The 15,960-nt window shown below is 41.6% G+C and overlaps 1 long non-coding RNA gene across 1 annotated transcript in view; it reads right to left on the bottom strand.

Annotated features, from left to right (window-relative positions):
- Positions 1 to 8,284, bottom strand: part of LOC149318570 (uncharacterized) — a 110,785-nt gene extending 102,501 nt beyond the window's left edge. The window contains exons 1-2 of the long non-coding RNA XR_016279819.1: positions 8,066 to 8,284; positions 1,230 to 1,278 (exon numbers count right to left, since the gene is read on the bottom strand). This is a non-coding gene — a long non-coding RNA (uncharacterized LOC149318570). The remainder of the gene's footprint in view (positions 1 to 1,229; positions 1,279 to 8,065) is intronic.
- Between the last annotated feature and the right edge of the window lie 7,676 nt (positions 8,285 to 15,960).

The raw sequence follows: 15,960 nt of genomic DNA, 5'->3' as shown, positions 1-15,960 counted from the left end.
AACCTTTTAGAGTCTGTAGCATTAAAAGATCCACTTTATTGTAATCTCGCTTTCCTTGAAGCCTGATCCAGAGCAGCAAGCAAATAAATAGCTGGCATCTAGCCCAAATTATTTTGTTCCCTGGGGAGCAAGGTCTTGGGAAAGTTCCAGGTTCTAAAATATAAGCAATAGCAACAATTCATAATCTATACAGAGATATTGCTTCATCACAGTGCCTCTTTTGAATCATAGGTATGGATTTTCCTTGACCTTTGTAGCTTTCAAATACCATAAATCTTACTCTGTTATGAAATAGAATAAACTTATTGGAGAACTGGTTGTTTTTTTCAGTGTGTGAAATAAAGATTCATCATGGCTAGACTGTCATTTTAGAGAAAACAGTGTCATTTCAAGTACCTCTACTCAGAAGTAAGCTCATTCATTATGTGTGTATATAAAATCACTATACTGTTTCATATATGCTAAACAATAAAGGCTTCTCCATAAAGAAACCAAGGCGGGTTACAGACCGCCCATTTGGGGCGGGCTGTACCCGCCCCTTTCCCTGGAGTATCGAGGCCTCAGTGGCCAGAATGGCAGCCACTGAGGCCCTGATCTGCCGCTTTCCGGGCTGCGGGGAAGCAGCAAAAGGCTGCTTCCCCGCAGCCTGGAAAGGGGTGTCCCTGGGGCTTCAAGCCCCAAGGACACCCCGCGGTGGCGGGGAGGAGGATAAAGGGGCCGCTTGGCCCTTTCTCCTTTGGTCCGCTGAGCGCAGCCGTCTGAAGGCTGCGCCCAGCGGACCAAACCAGGAAGGAGTTCTGAAACGGAGCTCCTTCCTGCTCCGCGGAAAGGGCGCATTATGCACCCTGGTGCAGAGCGAGGATGTCACGTCCGCGCTGCCCTGTATAGAGGCGGCGCGGTCGTGACATCCTCATGGCGGTGGCCGTGTGGAACGGCCGCTGCCATTTTGTGCGTGCGGAACGCGCACTAGGGTTAGGGGGGTGCGAAAGGCACCACCCCTTTCTAACCCTAGTGTGCGCTCCGCACGCACAAAATGGCCCGTTTGTAACGGGCCCAAATTTCCCTTTTTATAACACAGTGAATATATCTGAACTGCACAAGTTCTTTCAGTTTCATACCATTTTAACTGTCCATCCTCAGGAATACTGGGATTTGTAGTTTAATGAAGTACTTAGAATTCTTTTTAGACAGGGACTAGAACTCCCAAGTGAAGACAGTATCAAACTTACCTCCCAGGATTCCATAGAATGCATCCGTGACACTTAAAGTGGCATCAAACTGTATTAAATAAAATAAATAAATCAATAAATTTTGTAATAATTTTTACAGTGGTTTCATTAGTTTGTTTCAAAGTTTCAGAAGATAACCTGTTTCAAAATTTCAAGAAATGTAGCATTTTTGCCTACTTATTACTAATCTGAAATGTAAAGACAGAGATGAATGACACAACAAAGACTCCTCATGCAAATTCTATTGATAATGTTACCACATATATTGCAAATGGTTCTTACAAAATGCCTTTTTTTTTCAGTTCTGGTCACAGAAGAAGTGAACTAAGGAGATTAGAGCAACATAATAGTCCTGTTGCTTTTTTCCAGTCTGAGACATAAACCTCCCACTAGCTCCAAGTTACAATTATCCATAGCTCTAATATTACTTCTCCTAGATGTACCAGCAATCAGTCCAGCTGCTGTGTTTTGAACTAATTGAAATTTCCAAATATATATAAAGGTAGTCCAATATAGAGTGCATTGCCTTGAGATTACCAACATATGCACTACCATCTTTAGGTCTTCCAATTCTAGGAAGGGGTGCAGCTGACGTATCAGCCAAAGCTGATAATAAGCACTCCTTACTGTAAATATATGGAATGACATTTGGAAAGACAGGTCCAGGAACACTCCCAATTTGCAAACATAGGCTTTCAGTCTTCCATCCAGGACTGGTTGATACACCTCCAAATCCAGGTTAGGACCCTTAATAGTAACCAATAGTAACTTAATAGTGCCTGGATTCAGTTTTAATTTGTTTTTCTTCATCCAGCCTATTACCTCCTCCAGAAGGAACACATTAAGTGGATGTATTCCTGGGCATTATATCTTTAACAAGGAGGCTGCCCACCTTGTCAGGACGTCCTGGTTGCTGCTCAGGGAGAGCCCGCAGCCCAGCGCCCACGCTCTCCCAGCTCGGACGGCCCCAGAAACCTTTGCACAGGGCCACCTGAGCCGTGATTGGCCGGCGAAAGGGGAAAGGGAGGGACTTCCACCCATGCCGGCAGGGACTACAGTTCCCAGAAGGCACCGGGGGTGGACATGCCTCCCGATTGGGTGCCATCATCAGGTGGCACCGCCTGGGATTGGTGGGGAGGCCGGGAGGCAGGTCCTCCGCCCCATCCTGGCCTCCCATTGGTTCCCAGGCCTATTTAAGGCCACAAGGCGCCCTGGCCGGCGCCATTGCCAGCTCGGTTCACCCACCCACCCACCCACCCTCTGTGGGAGCAGGGTTGCTGTCACAACTTTGGAGCGGTTGCATAGGTCTCGGATCTGGTGGGCGTGGTTTCCAGGGTTGCGTAGCACTGGTTCGGGAGTCCAATGGGGACACGGGGTGCTGTGAGCGATGCAGTGTTGCCATTGTGGGAGCAACACCGATACAGCGTTCCCCATTGATAAGGGATAGAGATGCAATGATGCGCATATGCAGAAATGCGATCAATCGCATGATCGATTATTGGAACAGATGGGCGCTTAACTAGTCTATCCTTTGCCATCCCGAAGCTTGGCTGAGACCAAGAACCTTGGTTCATCCATTCAGTCAGGGGCTGAAGGATGACAGATCCAGATCTCATGCATTAGAGCCAACCCTACATTTCTGGTTGTTATAGTTGTGTTAAATAAAGTTGTGGCCTTTTTTCTTCCAACAGCTGTGTATTGTATTTGTTCTGCGGCGGCTTCCCTCTGAGGCAACAACAACAAATGGTACCAGAAGAAGAAATAACATGGAAAGAACAGAAGAGTTTCCTGTACCACAAAAAAATAATGGTTCAGTATGTTCCTACAAACTTCTTGTTTAAAATTAACAGTGTATAGATATGAAATGAAACAACCTGGTCACGTAAGCCTTGCAAAGTAAAGGAAAGCATGTTTAGCCTTGTAGAAACCACTCCAAAATACATCTAATTTCTTTTATTTCTTTCATAATTCTCCACGTTTCTTATGTTTTACAATTTTGTACCAAAAATTATAGCTCTGTTTTTATTTATTTTTTAAATGCAGTGGGGAGCTGGGGAGCACCACAATTAAAAAAGAACATTGAGAAACTGGAGCGTGTTCAAAGGAGGGCGACTAAAATGGTGAAAGGTCTGGAAACCATGCCCTATGAGGAACGACTTAGGGAGCTGGGGATGTTTAGCCTGGAGAAGAGAAGGTTAAGAGGTGATGTGATAGCCCTGTTTAAATATTTGAAGGGATGTCATATTGAGGAAGGAGCAAGCTTGTTTTCTGCTGCTCCAGAGGCTAGGACCCAGAGCAATGGATGTAAGCTCCAGGAAAAGAGATTCCACCTCAACATTAGGAGGAACTTCTTGACAGTAAGGGCTGTTCAACAGTGGAACAAACTCCCTTGGAGTTTAGTGGAGTCTCCTTCCTTACAGGTCTTCAGACAGAGCCTGAATGGCCATCTGTCGGGGATGCTTTGATTGTGATTTCCTGCATGGAAGGGGGTTGGACTGGATGGCCCTTGCAGTCTCTTCCAACTCTACGATTGTGTGATTCTATGATTTATCAGCTCTCTCCCTTTGGCCTGTTACAGACAGCCAAAATAAAGCTGCTTCGAGTCACAGTGGAGGTATGGTGTTTCAATGATGCATGCATCCTAAGAGTCCAGAAGTCACACCAAAGCCACGCACCAGCCTGGAGCATGGCTTTGGTGCAGCTTCTGGACTCTTAGGACGCATGCATCATTGAAACACCATACCTCCACTGTGACTCGAAGCAGCTTTATTTTGGCTGTCTGTAACAGGCTCTCTGTTTTTCTGTTCACACATGCTCCACAAGATATTCCAGAGGCTGCTTCTCTTTACTTTGCCTATTGCAGGGAGGCACACAGAGCTGAAGTGGGATTGGCTAGGGTAGAATCTCATTCTTTCCCAGAATCCCATCCTCCCAATGCTAATGTGTCTTTAAAAAGCATCCACCAAAACAAGAAATAATGGAAAAGGTAGGATCTGGATGGAGATTTAAAAAAGACTTTGCAGGAAAGGATTTTCTTTGTCAGAAGCTTTTTAAACGAATAAGTTTATGGCACAACACTTACAGGAATGGGACAGAACGGAACGAGGGGAGAATAGGTGTTACCACATGGGAGAACACTGCCGATGCCACTGGGAGTCCCCAAGTGGTTCCCCATCCGTTCCATGGCAGCCGATTTTGAAGAATGATTTTGAACCATTCTTCTAAATTGGCTGCCAGGAATGGATGGGGAACGGATGGGTAATGGCTTGGGGACTCCTGGCGGCATCAGCAGCATTCTCCCATGTGGTAACACCCATTCTCCCCCCATTCCATGCCGTTCTGTTCCGTTTTCATTCCTTCAAGTGCCGTGTGATAAACTTATAAGGTATGAACGTTGGACAATGACTCAAGATTTGAATCCCTGCTCAACCATGAAACCCACTGAGTGGCCCTGGGCACTGTCTCTCAGCCTCAGAGGATGGCAAATGCAAACTTCCTCTGAAGAAACTTGCCAAGAAAACCCTGTGATAGGTTTTTCTTAGGTCACCATAAGTTAGAAACAACTTGAAGTCACACAACAACAGCAACAATGCCTGCATTAGTCTTGAAGAGCAAAGAACCCATTGATATATTTATTAAAGTTTGGATTTTCAGTATTTCATATTATCTAAAAACACTTTTGTGCTGAATATAAAGAAGAATGCTGGGAAACCGACATACAGTCTTTGCATGTGCTTCATTAAATCCTCTTCTGCACTCAAAAATATTTTCCAAATAAAATGTCCATTACAGCCTTGCAAATTAACTTAACCAGTGAAGTAAAGTGACAGTAATTCCATGTACTGCAATAGCAATGTAAAAAATAATCTCAAATATAAACCAATAAGGAACACATCATAAAAATTAAGTTACTCTATGGCCTCTCTCATAAGATGCATTAGATGTTCCTTGCTTAAGCATTTTTATTTTTAAAAAAGTTTAAGAAAAGCATGCAATACATTTTATAAGAATGATCACAGTTATTTTATTTTCCTTACATATAAATTGTGTTGTTGTTGTGTGCCTGCAAGTCATTTTTGATAATAAGGTGAAACTATTGCAGGATTTTCTTGGCAAGTTTCTTCAGCTGGGATTTGCCATAGCCATCTTCTGAGACTGAGAGACTATGGACTTGCCTAAAATCATCCAGTGGATTCTTATGCTCGAGCAGGGAGTTGAACCCTGGCCCTCAGGTTCATAGTCTAACACTCAAGTCATTACACTATGCTGGTTTTCACATACTCACTACTGAGTTCAATATCTATTTGTATTTCTGCCTTGCATTGTACAGTCATTCCAGAAAATTTCAGTTGAAGGACAACAGCCTATTCAGTTCTGCAGGATACTTATGTGGACCAAGGTGAAATATAGCTGATAGCTGCCTAGTTGTTCCAATGGCCACCCTGAGGATGTTCTGGTTGATGTTCTTGTTGTGAGGATGCAGAGATATGCTTACAAGTTATTATGCAGTGGGAGAATCATTTTTATGAGAGGTTGTTTTGTACTTCCCTGTGCAAGCATCTAAATAATGTAACTATTCACATATCCAGGAGATTCTACAGGATACCAGCCTAAACGTGTATATTTTTGTCATGGTACAACCAAATCCTATGAATGTTTACTTGAAATTAAGTTCCACCACATCAATTACATTTTCTCCTAAGCATGATAGAACAGAAATTCAGCTTTACAATATAATCCTTATGTCAAAGATTGCATCCTTATTTCCTGGGAATAAAAACTACTGAATTCAATGGCTTAATTTTTGAATAGATATGCCTAAGATTGTGCTAGTAGTTTCTTCCTACTTCAAAAAAGCAAATTGAAGTGCCCAGATGGTTTCTGATATTTCCCCCCATTGATTAAAAAAATACATTAAAAAATGTCTTAGGCTGTGTGGTACAACTGATGAGGATCTTCCATCCTCATAGTCATTCCTGCAAATATTCTTTACAAAATGAAGGCAAAAACTGCAGCATAAATCAAAAGGATCAGCATCAAACCTGATTTATTTATGGGAGTCAAACTTTCAATTTATAAAGTTCTGCCATCATTTCGGATTCAAGCTGTATTTTCATAGCTCTAAACTGTTCAAGGGTTCCATGGGATTTATTTATTTGTCTTCCACAAAGGCTGCTTAATTCTCTGTTAAAACTGAGTTATTGATCTCAAAGAAGAGAACATTTCTAACACTCTCCCTATGAAAATATTTAAAGCACTCTTTATGTCAATTATGTCTAGGGTATGCATCACTTTTAAGCATCTCTATTTTAAAAAATAATCCTATTTTTATATGTTTGGCATAGTTATACAAAGTATAATAAATATTCTCGGCATGAGTGGAATGAAATGCTTTCTATTTACATTTGAATGAAAAGAAAATTGTACTTGATCCATCAGTCTTGTTGGAATAGTGACAACATGAGATCACACCTAAAGAAAAAGAAGTAACCTAGGGGTTAGTTTGTCCTTGGAGTTTTTAAAAGAGCTAGTAGGTGTAATTGCAAAGGATCATTTACAGTGCAAAGTTAATTAATTGCTCTGGGTATATGTAGAAGCCTTGGGTGCCAGGTAGGTTCACAACCGTAGGGAATCTGCTTAGCAACAAAATGCAGCTACAGTAGCTTGCTCTTAACATGGCCTTCTTATATATATTTAGTTCAGCTCTTAGTTTTTCTTTGTCATTTATAATGAATTAAAGTTTGCTTTGCTGAGCATTTGCTTTGTGGACTCAGTTTTTCAGCCACTAACAGTTCCAAGGATGAGGATGTCACAACTAATTTTAAAAAGTGAATACAGGACTCATTTTGTTTAGGAAAGTATTCTTCAGATTCAAAGGCTTAAATCCAATTCTTAGTCCCAGCTAGAGTGTTCGTTTGAATCAATAAAACATACACAAATGTTGACTTAATAGGTTCCCATTGATTCAATAGATCTGCTCCAATTGGGAGTAACAATTGGATTTTTCTCTTAGACTTTATGCACCATCACCACAAATGAATTTATCAGTCATTTAGAATGATCCTATCCTATGCATCACTAGTGAGAAATGAGTCTCACTGAGTTCAATGTAACTTACTCCCAAATATGCCTACAGTAAAAATGTTTCCTTGAAGTAAGCAACGCAATAACCACTGAATTCAATTGGACTCATTTCTGCATAGGGCCAGGCTGTTAAGCAGAATAAAATGAAAGGAAGTCAAATCAGAGCCAAGTGTATCAAACCAAGCATTCTTTGAAGACTGAAAAACATCTCTCAAGTAAGGCCATGGAAATGAATGGAAGCTGTGTTCATTAATTTCAGTAGGACTTGTTTATGAGAACTTAACCACTATATTGGGCTGGTCTAAGACATTTTTCTGTCTCTGTGCAAAGGACGAAATGATGTCTTCTTCCATTCCATGATCAGAAACCAAATTAGACTACTTGACTCTCAATTCAAGCTGGGCCAAAGGACAGCAGCTGGAACCCTGTATCGGCTACCATGATGATGATGATGATGATGATGATGATGATGATGATTTTATTCATTTTTTATCCCACTTCTCTCCAGATAATGAGCCTCAAGTCAGCTAAGGCTGACTTGAGGCTTTATAACAATATAGGTTAAAAACAATACAGAAACATTAATAAAAGTATAAATATAATTAAAAATAAACTATTCATGAAATTAAAACAATTAAAATATTAAAATGCATTAGACAACTATATACCACCCTTAAAGCAGAACTGTGCAGCATTAAAAGCCCAACTGTAGTTAGTTTGTCCCTAGATGGGACAGAAACATTTTGACATACCATTGGAAGGAGAGCAAGGATTAGGCCATCCTGGCATCTCTAGGGAGGGTATCTCCAGATTATGTTAGCACTTTCATGGACTCATAAATCCTTCAAATAACCTGCATCCAAGCCATATAGGGTGTTGTAAGTCATCAGCAGCACTTTGAATTGTTCCCAAAAAGAGAGTGACAGCCAATGGAGCTGTTGCAACAAGGAAATTGTGTGCTCTGTGTAGCCAGCCCCAGTTAGTAAGCTGACTGCAGTTTCTGAGCACTTTTCAAAAACAGTCCCATGTAGAACACACTACAGTAATCCAAATGGAATGTAAACAAGGCATATACCACCATGGCCAGATCTAACTTCTCCAAGAAAGGGCACAGTTGAAGCATTAGCTTTAATGCAAAAGCACTCCTAGTCACTGCTGGCTCAGAGCTAACTACAGGCTCAGAGCTAAATCCAGGAGTACCACCAAACTGCAAGGCTGCATTTCAGGAGGAAAGTGATCCTGTCTAACACAGGCTGAATCGCTATTCCCAGATATGTGTTTTGTTTTTGTTTCAGTTTTTTGTTTGTTTGTTTTTTGCCTGACCAGAAGCATCTCTATCTTGTCTGGATTAAGCTTCAATTTATTTTTCCTCATCCAGTCCATTACAAGTGTCAGGCACTGGTTGAGCACAGAAACAGTTTCCTTGGAATTAGGTGGGAAAAAAGGGAACAGAGCTGGATACCATCAGGAACATTAACAATCTAAGATATGAGAATGGCACCATACTGCTAGCAGAAAACATCACAGACTTGAAACAATTATTTTAAAAAGTAAAAAAAAAAATCTGTGTATACTATTTTGATTTCCTCAATGTCTTGGATGAATGTATATAGGCTTAATGCTGAACATAAAGGGAAAAAATAATGATCACAGAAGACCTATATACATTCATCCTAGACACTGAGGAAATCAAAAGACTAAAACAGTTCCCATACCAATGGAGACTACAGCCAAGAAATCACAAGAATATTAGGAATCAGAAGGGCAGACATGAAAGAGCTAGATAATATTCTAAAGAATAAGGCTATGAAAGTGAGCACTAAAGTTAGAATTGTCCAACTCATTGTATTCCTCATCAATATACACAGATGTGAGAAGTGGACATTAAAGAAAGCAGATAAGAAGAAAATCAATTCATTCGTGATGTGGTGTTGGACAAGATTGCTGAGGATGTTGTGGATAGCCAAAAAGACAAACAAATAGGATCTTTGAACATATCAAGCCATAAATCTCCCTGGAAGTGAAGGTGATCAAACTGAGATTGTCATATTTTGGCCACATCATGAGAAGGCACAACACATTGGAAAAATAATAATGTAAATGCTCCTCTGGCCTTTTTAATTAGCTGCGAAAGGGAAAGGTCTACTACACATGTGTTGGCTCTCATATCTCCAGAGATCCTGTCCATAGCTTCAGGCTGAACAAGCTGAAAAGTATCCATCAACACTGGACAGGCAGGGGCCAAGGTGACAGTCACCAGAACTATATCAACTCTGGTGTCTAAGGGGCAAAACAGACTGCCCTTTTGCACTGGCTAGATGCATCATGCTCTGATGCCGCCCTAAAGTCAGCACCATGCAGCCTGCCTGACCACATGGGGAGGAGGTTTACTGCATTCTGGCGGCATGGTGTTTACACAACACGTGCCACAAGACTGCAAAGACAACATGGCACTGGAAAAGCCAGTTTTTTGTTGGCTCAAAAAAAGACGGGTTGGGGCTATGGTATGTGGTTGTTGTGGCCCCAATCCAACGTTCAATAGGGTGGCATCAAGCCACACCTTCAGAGCTGTCTGTTTTGACCCTAGGTCAGAGCAAATCCAAGTGATTTTATCTAGGAAATGGTGGGCAAACTCTTCACAGTAGGCTTTTGAGTGGTTTACGTTCTTCTTTGGGCCAGATTGTAATAGAGCCCTGACCATTTGAAATAGCTCTGCTGAAAAGATCTGTGCAGATGCAATAGTGTTTGCCAGAAAAGCCTTATTTTTGCTACAGTTATTGCCCCACCATAGGCCTTCAGATAGATTTTAGATTGTTTTTGGATTCACTCTGAGCTCTCTACCACTATCACTCTAGTCTCCATCTCACTTGCTTCATTGGGGCCAGCTCCTTAGAAAACTAGTGAGCTGGTTTAATTCCACTCTGTGGAGGAATGTTTAGGAGCAGTCATGTTGACTACCCTGGATATTTTACTATTCCAGAGATCAACAAGGGCTTTGACAGGATCACCTGCAAAGGTGACAGGAAACTCTGCAAGAGCCTACAAAAATCCATCCAGATCCATAGCCCTCCTAGGACAGAAAACTTTAATGGATTCCCCCATCCATACAGAGGCTCTGAGTCACAGCATGTCTAAACCTGACCAAGACATGATCTGCTCATGACAAGGGAACTGTAGAAAGCTCCTCCATTAACAGATCACCATCATAACCTCCCACCCCACCCCATACAAAAAACAAGGTCTAGAGTGTGCCTGGCAACATGAGAGGGACAGATACCAATTTGGTCAGACTCACAGTTGTCATAGCAGACATGAAGTCCTGAGCTACTCCCAACATGGTATCCTCAGCATGGATGCTGAAGTTCTCCAACATCACAAGCTGTGGAAACTCCAATATCACCCACAAGACCTGCCTAGCTAGCTTAGGAAGGGAGACTGATGAGCAGCAGGGTGGAGAGTACACTAAAAGAATCCCTAACCTGCCCTGAGTACCCACTTTTAAATAAACAAACTCAGACCCTGCAGACTGAAGGAGTCTGGTCAAAGGGATATTCCAATAGACTGCTGCACCTCTGCCTCCCTGTCCTCCCAGGTCTTGCTTGCCACTGCACAGAGAATCCTGGTGGGCAAAACTAAGAGAGTATCAGAGGAACCTGATACATCATCTAGCTCTTAATTCTCTAATGACTGTATCCAGAATTAAAGATCATTGGAGACCCCCCTCCGCCCAAAAAAGACTAACTCAGGGTTTGCTCTACAGACACCTAGTGGCATTCCCCAGAACCTGCCTTTTAATTAAGAGAAAAATTGCATATAACAGACTGGAGCCAGGACGATACCAAAATAACAGATTCATATGTTGGTTCCAGGTTTTGGAGGACCATATGTTGATTCCAGGTTTTGGTCCCCATTAATATGTGAGCAAAGGGATTGTGATCCTGACCCTCATCTCTTCCAACATAAATGTGTCTGCTCATCACTGTCACTGAGTTCCCATAGCAAAAGGTATGGATGGAAAAGTGGGCTGAGCTTGGTTGTTCTTCCTTACTTATACCTTTTGCAATCTTGACCACAATCTGATGTTGCTTGGCCACATGTGTCTCAGCTTTCCTCTGTGAAATACTGGAGGATATGCCTTACTGTCTTGTACCCATCCAACAACAAAAGTCCTCCTGTCAGGAGATGGGCAGGGAGAGGGAGGACCTGTTTGGAGTGTGAGAAATGTGCAACTGTGCCTCCCACTTCTCTTAAGTCTAGGCTGAGAATCCCAGACAGCCTATGGGAATTAAAAAACAAAAACAAAAACAAATATGTGATGTGATCCTTACTTGGTCACATCCAACCCACACATTCATAGACTCATTGCCAAGTCTCCATGTCTTTTCTTGTTTCCATGCCATCAAATTGATTTTTATTGCCTTGCAAAAATAGATAAGATGCAAACGCTGCATTTCTTTGGAAGAGGAAATAACTGAAACCAAACTTTATATTCATAAACAGCCTCAGCTAAGAACAGTGTGTCTCCTCTGAATGAATGTCTGGGGGAGATAATGGGCTGGATTGAGAAAAGCAAATTGAAACTGAATCCAGAGAAGACAGAGGTACTTATTTTCAGGGGTCTTAACCTGGGTTTGGAGGTGTGTCAATCAGGGACTTAGCTAGGATTTTAGGAAGGGGGGGGGGGGTCCAGACTAAGTGCCACCATTATAATGGGGCTTGGGTGCGGCGGCGCAGCAGCACACACATTCATTTTTCTAATGGAAGGGGGGGTCCAGACCCCAAGAACCCCCCCCCCCTTGGCTACGTCCCTGTGTCAATTAGTCCTGGATGGAATTACAGCCCCCCCTGAAAGATTCTATTCACAGTTTATGGGTGCTCCTGGATCCATCTCTCCAAATGTCAGCCCAGATCAGTCAGGAACGCTTATTATCAGTTTCAACTGGTATGCCAGCTGTGCCTTTTCCTAGAACCGGAAGACCTAAAGATGGTAATGCACATGCTGGTAACCTCAAGACTGGACTTTTAAAATGCACTCTAATTGAACTACTTTAGCACCAAGTTTGGAAGCTTCAATTAGTTCAAAGGACAGCAGCCAGACTGATCACTGGTACATCCAGAAGTGAACTAGTAACACAGCAATATTAAAATCGCTCCACTGGCTGCCAGTTAGTTTCCAGGCAAATTACAAAGTGTTGTTTATTACTTTTCAAGCCCTACATGGCTTGGATCCAGGTTACCTATGGGATTGCCTCCTCCCATATAATCCACCCTTTAATCTCAGGTCCTCTGGGGGACATTTACTTCAACCATCCAAGATTAGACTGGCAACTGTCACCCAGAGGACATGATCATCAGCCACCCCTAGACTGTGGAATGACCTGCCAAGAGAGATGCTACAGCTAAACAAGCTGTCTGGTTTAAAAGACTATTAAAGACCTATCTCTTCTGGCAGGCCTGCCCAATCATTTTAAACTATGAATTTTAAATTGTTGTATTTTTAACTTAATGCTTGAATAGTTTGAATGTGTCCTATGTTTACGAGTTTTGACTTTAATTTATGTTGCACCTTGCCTTGAGCCTTGGGGTGTGGCAGGTAATACATAGAATTGTTGTTGTCACAAAGCCCTATTTGCTTAGGTAGGAAAGGAAGAAAGGAGACCTGGAAATGGTTTGGAAGATATTTTCCTCTGTTATAAAATCTTGAATGTTACCCTAACTAATTTATGTCTCTCAGGCCAGACAGATAAGATAATACCTTTCCCCAAAGGATATGATAATGAAAGAAAAGCTTTGCATAGCTTATTGACAGATTGCTACTTGGCCATTGAATCTGATTCTTAATAAGCAATCAGAACAAGGAGAATATCTGAAATAAAGCCTGCTTTACCATTTCTAGGATACATATTAACACATTAAAAGCTGGTTTGGAAAAGTTCCTTTTATCAGACTACAATGGATATGTCTTAAAAGCAGTGCTCATAAAGGTGTTAAAAACAGGGCTGAGGAAAGCTTTCTGAATTTTCATTCTGTTCAATGCAGAGCTTGGATAATTTGATAAATATTTTCCCATTAGTGAGACTTCCTGTTTTTGATGTGAATGACATGGTCTATGCAATTGACACTTAATGTGTCAATTAAGTGATTGACACTTAATGTGTCATACTGAATGGCATCACCAGGGACTATCCCAGTGACATCAGCAGGGTAGCTCAATGAGGCAGGTCCTTCTCCCTGTAATATTACCAAGGCTATCTTTAGGAGTCTGTCTACACCACGGAAAAACATCCAATTCCCTCTGTCACCGTTGCTGGCAATCCTCATGATGTAGAGCTATCTCTGGGGAGATATCACAGTTTCTGACTCTGGACCTGACTTTGCTCCAAACTAATCAAAGTCAGGAGGAATCCCAGTGTTTTCCAGAAACCCCGGAGTGACCTCCGGTCCTTTTGGTACGTGGACAACTGGATAGGGTCTAATTCATCCCAGTCCATTGTCCACATGCCAAGAGACATGCCATCCCCCTTCTCTGTACTGAGCAGGGCAGGGGAAGGGGGAGGCCTATTTTCAGAAATGCCTCTGCCACTGCTTCCTTGTGGACAGGAACTCCATATAAACCCTGCCCTGTATCCCAACAGTTCTGCTCAAGACAGAAATGGACACCCAGGCATGTGATCAACAAGAACGCAGTTGCTTTAGTTAAGAGGAAGCAATGGCAGTGGTTCAGTTCAGAGCTAGTCTGGGGCATAATGCTTTGGACTGGCTCTGGATTAAACATCCAGTGTAGACGCACCCTAAGTCTCAGGTTTGTGCTCTGAAATTTCAGGACCGAAAATGATCGTGACCAGACAATTATAACTGTATTTAAATCCTTTGTGAATTTTCTGTCCCCCCTCCTTCGCTAATGTCAATTTCTCTAATCCCATTCCTCACAAAGTATTTCTAGGGAAAAACAGAGGAGAAAAACTGGCAGTAGGTAAGGCTTCAGATGAGTGGTGCCCAAATAAGCTAATTATGAGCTGAGTTGCGAATTTGTTGCTGAAATTCATTGGAACTGCAAAAGTTAGTGACTTTCCTTGTTATCTCCATGTCACGCCTATTTCTTTTGCAGCTTCTCTTTTATATGATCCAGTCTAATGACTACCGACCAAACATCATTAAAATGATCAAATACTGAGATTTCTAAGCAAACAGAAATGTATGCAAGCAATTCCTCTTTGATTAAAAAAATGACATGCTTTGTATCAGTGTACAATGTTTTTGCAGTCTGAATCTAAATGATAATAGTTCTTTTAAAAAGGTGACAATTGAGTCAATCACAGATCTGACAGAAAATCCCTAGAAGTGCCTTCCAATTTAGAGCACAGTCCTCAACCCATCCATACTTATGGAGCCCTGGTGGCGCAATGGAGCCCTGGTGGCGCAGTGGTTAAATGCCTGTACTGCAGCCATTCACTCAAAACCACAAGGTTGCGAGTTCAAGACCAGCAAAAGGACCCAAGCTCGACTCAGGCTTGCATCCTTCCAAGGTCGCTAAAATGAGTACCCAGACTGTTGGGGGCAAATTAGCTTACTTGCTAATTAGCTTACTTGCTGTTCACCGCTATGATCTTTGGAATAGCGGTATATAAATAAAACAAATTATTATTATTAATTATTATTATGGCAAATTTTAAATTAATTTTGATAGCTCCAGACTTAGTTTACAACTGTGAATTGCTTTGTAACAAAAACTTATATTTCAACAATGTTCACTCTCATGACACAGGCTATTTTGTAATAGTGGGACAGAAGAGACATTGAAAATGTGGTGTTCCAAAATAGCAGACAACTTCATTAGAATTAGTACATTGTTATTCTTTACATCATATTTAATATCATATATATTATCATATATATTATATCATATATATTTGATATAAAGTCAACTTCAGTCTTTATTGTTAATTACTTTACTCTGTACTGTAATAATTTATTGTCTTTCCTTTTTTTCTCCCTTTCTGCCCATTTTAAACTATGAAGGCATGTTCAAATTTTTTTTTTCATTCATGTAGTTGTATTATGAATGTAAAACCTGCATGTTTTCTTGAGTGAAGAATAGCTATGGGATCATTTAAATTAGGAAAACTATATTGGAGGAAATGTTAACTTCCCATATTCAGTTTCCTTTCTCTTTGCCTCTCATTTGTGTTCTTTTTCCAGGATATGTGAGAAGCTCTGATCATATATCTGCCATATTCTCTTAGGTGTGACCCTTGAAAACCTATCTCCATCAGAGCTGGCCCTACCATTGGTGAAACAGCAGATGCTGGGGAATGTATAGGTTAGATCAGTGGATTCCATACCTTGGTCTTCCAGGTTATTTGGACTTCAGCTCCCACATTTCCTGACTGTTGGCCAAATTGGCTGGGGCTTCTCGCAGCTGAGGTCCAAAAGACATGGAAAACCAAAGCTTGGGAACCACTAGGTTAGAAGAGACAGAGTTATACATGCAAGCCACATGTCTTACCCAGTACCTCCTAAGCTAGCCTTCTGCCCTCTAGTGTGGTGGAAAGATCTGTCCTATTGACCACAGTGAAATAAGATTCCACTGCTAATGCAGGCAACTGCATTATATGAAATGGTGGTGGGATCAGAAGAGGAAATCTTG

This window comes from Sceloporus occidentalis, unplaced genomic scaffold (assembly GCF_023333645.1).
Source record: "Sceloporus occidentalis isolate IW3139 unplaced genomic scaffold, rSceOcc1.0.p SCAF_2, whole genome shotgun sequence".
Classification (NCBI taxonomy): Eukaryota; Metazoa; Chordata; class Lepidosauria; order Squamata; family Phrynosomatidae; genus Sceloporus; species Sceloporus occidentalis.
This window is presented reverse-complemented; position numbering and strand designations above follow the sequence as displayed.